The sequence below is a fragment of the Cyclopterus lumpus genome, chromosome 4 (genome assembly GCF_009769545.1).
Source record: "Cyclopterus lumpus isolate fCycLum1 chromosome 4, fCycLum1.pri, whole genome shotgun sequence".
Taxonomy (NCBI): domain Eukaryota; kingdom Metazoa; phylum Chordata; class Actinopteri; order Perciformes; family Cyclopteridae; genus Cyclopterus; species Cyclopterus lumpus.
The window spans coordinates 9,416,863-9,422,862 of NC_046969.1; positions in this window are offsets into that span (position 1 = coordinate 9,416,863).

Below are 6,000 nucleotides of genomic sequence, written 5' to 3' on the forward strand. Positions count from 1 at the left end.
AAATTGAGTGAATAAGCATATTTCCAAAATTTGGTAAACTATTCTTTCAACAGCTGTATATTTCTGTTAATATTGTAAATACTAAAATGTCCTTTTGAGGCGGAGTGTGTGCGAATGCTGGTCTTGTACTTCTAGATTAGACTAGATTAATCGGTGTGAGATGCAAATGAACACCGTCCCTCATTTCAAAATGCTAAAATAAGAATCAGGATGCTGAACGAGTACAATTTACAAACATCAATTTTAAATCATGGCTTCGTAGAGCTGATGTAGTTTTGGGTCCTACAGTCACCAGGGCTGCTCCTTAATAGTGTCTTCATTCATAGAATGAAGAAAAGCATCCATTCTTCACATTTGAGAACCTGTAAAAAGCATTTAAATATGACCAATAACTTCATATCTAGGGTTGGTAATGTTCTTCAAAGCGAGTGCCGCTAGCTACCTTCATAGGAAGAGAGTTTTTCCGTTCTTTAAAAGAAATCTAGCGCACTCTAGTTTCTCTGTATTACCAACCCTAGCTTAAAATTATGAATATTGTTCTGTACACACAGATTTTTTTTTTACGTTATAAAGCCAGACAGTGTACAGATTATGTTTTTTTTTTCCTTATCTTTTTGTATAAATCTTGGCACTGACGGTGCGTTGAATAAGCTGTAGACGAAGCTCATTGTTACAGATATATATTTTCATGTTTTTTTTTTCAAACTGCAATTCCACGACTACCCCACCGTCTCAGAATGATATGAATGTTTGCTGTCGTGCCTTCCTATAACCGGTATGTGTATTGTTTTTTACAATTTTACAAGGTGTGTGTGGGACTAACTGGGCCCTTTGCTTTCCAGAAGGGAACTTTCCATCTAACGATTTAACCAGAATGAGAAAAACAGAATGTATATTATCTCCAAGCTTTTTACTTTTTATTTTCTTTCTTATGTAAACATATGTAAAGCTTTCTACAGAGGGAACAGAGTCTAAAGATATATATATATATATATATATATATATATATATATATATATATATATATATTTGTGTATAAAATTATATTTTGGAATATATTTACCAAGAGAAGTTTATTGTCTTGTGTCTATGTGTGTATGTACTGTGAAGTGTGGATGTGTTTATGGGGGATTTATTCTGATTATTCATAAAATTCTCATGGCAGGTTTTGTGACACTTTAACTGATGAAAATGAAATAATTCTAACTATAATTATTATTATTGTTATTATCAGTAGTATTTTGATATATTCACCTACATTTGAAATATTCCAGTATATTGACAAACTTTGACATTGCGCTGACCTATATGCTTTTGAAAACTATATATTTCAATTGTTGCTGAAGAATGTGTCACAAAACGTGTTATGAGTTTGTAATAACTGTTTTATATAATGCAGGTCATTTCTTCTGTCCGTGGAATATAGCTCCTCGTGTTTTATTTGAACATCATTATAGTTTGTCATTATCGTTTTATCGTGAAGGTGAAGGTGTTTTCTAAAATATTTTCACATGAAGTAAAGAAATCCTGTCATAGTACCTTGCAAATGAATATTTCATAAATACAAATCCTTGAAGATAAGATAAATATTTGAACATAGCATTAGTTAAATGATGGAGTAAACTCCACCCAAACCTTTTAATGTGGATGTCCAGTCAGTGTTGATGGTAGATGTAGTAAACTGAGTTCCTCATTTCGTTCTTTATACTGACACAGAAAGATGAATTTTTACAGCTTCAAAATCTGATGGTCTCCCTGCAATCCAAGAGTTGGAAGTAAGGGAGAACTACAGGCTGCAATGCATCCTGGTACATGTAGGCATAACTCAGCTTTCTGGGTCACCATTGCACGCACTGAGGGTCTCATTGTTTTACTCGACCACATTTACCATCAAGACTGACTGGACATCCACACAAAATATCTCCCTTTAATGTCCCTCCTCAGTTACCGTAGTGCCCCGTAACAAACGGCCACATCACAATGACGTGAACCCCCTTCAACATACGAAGGGGAAGAGGGCAGCATCAGTTAAACCAAAATGAAAAATTAAACGTGTAATAATCATCTATTCTGTTAGAATGGCGGGTAAAGAGAACAAAAGCCGAGTTTCATTTTGTTTCTGGAAACTCAACCGTTATCGATAACACACGCGAGAAATAATTGCCATTGATTCCCAGGACCACTTGGTTCTGTTTTGCTTTCTTCGGCCCGTCGCCGGGTGTGTCCACGCCGCAACCTCAGTTAAATAAAGTAAATATGTTATCAAGCGGGCATCGCGGAGCGAAACTGTGGCCTATAATCAGCGGTCATTGTGGGATGACGGCTTGCTGACATTCCTCAAGCTTTGGGGTTTCTCTTAACCCCCCCCTCTCCCTCGTGTAATTATCCCCCCGAACCCACCCGCCCCCCTTCAGTGGCCGAGCCTCCACTCGTGTTCTGGATCTGATCATTTGGGGATGTTCTTCTCCTCTAACAGTGTCGTTCTTGAGAGTCGCTGCTCGAATAGCCACATTCCTCCGTGCCTTTTGCCCCCAGTGCATGCTGAATGACCGCGAAGGTGTCTAAAGTATATGCAATAAGGAATAATGATGCTGTATCAGACACAAGGAGCAGTATTATATCGTAGTAGATCACGATAATGACTTATAGTTCATGCTGAACGTTTGGCTGTAATCGGAGCACAAACCCATGTGTAGTTATCGATTGTATTTTATTTTTTTAAACCATTTGACTACCTCATGTTTCTCTATGAATGTTTAATATGCGTGATACGTGTGTGTGCGTGTGTGTGTGTGTGTGTGTTTTCTGTATGTTTGAGCTCAAGAGACGCTTATGGATGATACTGCATTTGGGGGTGATTTCACATTTATTTTTCAAACTCAAAGAAAATGATGAAGAATTTGAGCTTTCCCTTGTTGCCAAAATTTACTTTTTTTTTTTTTTTTTTGCGGGGAGGGGAGTGTTGTAAAATGTGTAAATCTTTGATACAGCGTTAATGATTTTCTTTCAGGTTTTTTTAAATTACCTTTTTCCATTTGTTTTATAGATATATATGCTGTAAATATGCACAATAGCTGTATATCCATTATGTCCAATAAAAATCTCTTATAATGTACAAGAGTGTTTGTTTAATGATTTCCAAATGCACGAGAGCACATGGATACATTCCTCCTGTGAGGGTTCAATGAGCTGTAATAATGATGTGTTGCAGTGAAGTCATGACTCGTCTCTGGTGAGCTCATATGGGATGATACAGACCATGCAGACTTCTGGCCGGGGGTTGCTTTGTTTTTGATCATAGCTCCTTGGAGACGGCTGTAGCCAGGGCGGCCCCCCTCTGCACCTCTACTCCTCACGCTCCACCTCTACTCCTCATGATGCACCTCTACTCCTCACGCTGCACCTCTACTCCTCACGCTGCACCTCTACTCCTCACGCTGCACCTCTACTCCTCACGCTCCACCTCTACTCCTCACGCTGCACCTCTACTCCCCATGCTGCACCTCTACTCCTCACGCTGCACCTCTACTCCTCACGCTCCACCTCTACTCCTCATGATGCACCTCTACTCCTCACGCTCCACCTCTACTCCTCATGATGCACCTCTACTCCCCATGCTGCACCTCTACTCCTCACGATGCACCTCTACTCCTCACGCTCCACCTCTACTCCTCACGCTGCACCTCTACTCCCCATGCTGCACCTCTACTCCTCATGATGCACCTCTACTCCCCACGATGCACCTCTACTCCTCACGCTGCACCTCTACTCCTCACGCTCCACCTCTACTCCTCATGATGCACCTCTACTCCTCACGCTCCACCTCTACTCCTCATGATGCACCTCTACTCCCCATGCTGCACCTCTACTCCTCACGATGCACCTCTACTCCTCACGCTCCACCTCTACTCCTCACGCTGCACCTCTACTCCCCATGCTGCACCTCTACTCCTCATGATGCACCTCTACTCCCCACGATGCACCTCTACTCCTCACGCTGCACCTCTACTCCCCATGCTGCACCTCTACTCCTCATGATGCACCTCTACTCCCCACGCTGCACCTCTACTCCTCATGATGCACCTCTACTCCCCACGCTGCACCTCTACTCCTCATGATGTACCTCTACTCCCCACGATGCACCTCTACTCCTCACGCTGCACCTCTACTCCTCATGATGCACCTCTACTCCCCACGATGTTTTGTAGTCGTCCCCCCCCCGCCCCCTAAAATGATTAGCGTATGTCATTGGGCTTTTGGATGAGATCGTCTTACTCCTGGATCAAAACATGACGCTTCCTGTTTCACTTGGATCATTACTGTTCAATTCGATTCAATTCAATTTATTTTGTACAGCCCCAAATTACTAATTTGCCTCAGAGGGCTTTACAGTCTGTTCACATACGACATCATCTGTCCCGGGACCTCACATCGGATCAGGAAAAATCCCTTAACGGGAAGAAAAAAGAAAGAAACCTGAGGGAGAGCAACAGAGGAGGATCCCTCTATCAGGATGGACACACGTACTATAGATGTCATGTGTACAGAATGAACAACATAACAGAGTTACAACACATTTAATGCATATGACAGAAATGATTCATATAATGAGAGCAGTGGGCATGATGAAAAAGTGACGACTATATACTATACTACTATAATAACAGCAACAGTGGATGTAGTAGAATAATAATGAGAATAAAAGCAGTATTGGCAATGGTATTATGTAAGCGTGCTCACATTAATTTCAAATCTCTCACTTAAAAAATAAGAAAAGTATAGTGTTCAGAATTTATTCTAAGCTAGGCTAACTGGCTGTAGCTTCATACTTAGTAAGTGCTTTCTGATCTTCTCAAATGAGCTATGTCTTTAAAGTTACCACTTCCAGTAATTCTATTCCTAAATCTCTTGAATCTACACCCAATATCTCATTTTTAAAGCATGAAACTGTATAGCCCCTGAGCTAACTTTAGGCTCCCATCACAGCTGGTTCTTACGCTGCACCAACATATGACTGCGCAACGGTTCATTCTGCTGCCAGAATCCATAAAACCAGTCCCATTTTGCTGAATTTCAAACCGTGTTTTCATTGTGGCACATGGGTACAGCATGTGTGCATTTTTTTTTAGACATCTGAGACCCTCTTGCTCACTGCTGTGTTCTTTCCGTCGGAAGAAAAGAAAAAGAAGAAGAAAAAAAAGTCTCTGTAGCCTAAAATTACATTCCTCATAATGAAAAGGCTCAATCATAACAGCTTTATACCACAAACATCTCCCACCCAATTAATGTGAAAGTCTTTTTTTTCCTCTGTACTCCCTTTCTCCTTCATCTCCAAGTTACACACACAACCAAACACACACACACACACACGCACACACACACACACACACACACACACACACACACACACACACACACACACACACACACACACCTTCCTATATGCACTTAATTGTACTGACTGTTTTGCTGCCCAAGCCACAAATCTAAACTGAAAACAACAAAACAAACGGGTAAAAATGAGCCATGCAGCCTTCAGTCAGGCTGTACTTTGGACAAACTGTCTCATCCATAAGCTGTTTATATTTCTGCATTTTTAAATCGGGAACTTCAGACACTAATGATGAAAGGGGACAAAGACAGCAATGTCCAAAGATTCCTTTAAAACAAACTCACCACAGGCCTACCGGCATGGTGTGCTTTCAAGCACATTAGATTTACACCTGGCCACATCTTCCCTCACACTCGTGATTGTGTCGACCAAACACAGTTTCCTGTGAAAATACCTGAGGTTGTTGGTAGTTTGTGTTTCCGCTGGTGTGGTTGAAGTCCTGCAGACACATCATTCATTTACACGCGGCCAGCTTGTGGCCTCGACCTCAAAGTGGCTCCAACCCAGAACGTTTGCCTGGGTTTGAGAGAAGTGAGCCTCGAGTCTCCGGGGGCCTCGCGCTCGGCCTTGCAAGCTCGCAGTTTTTATTTTAGTTTATTTTTTAAACA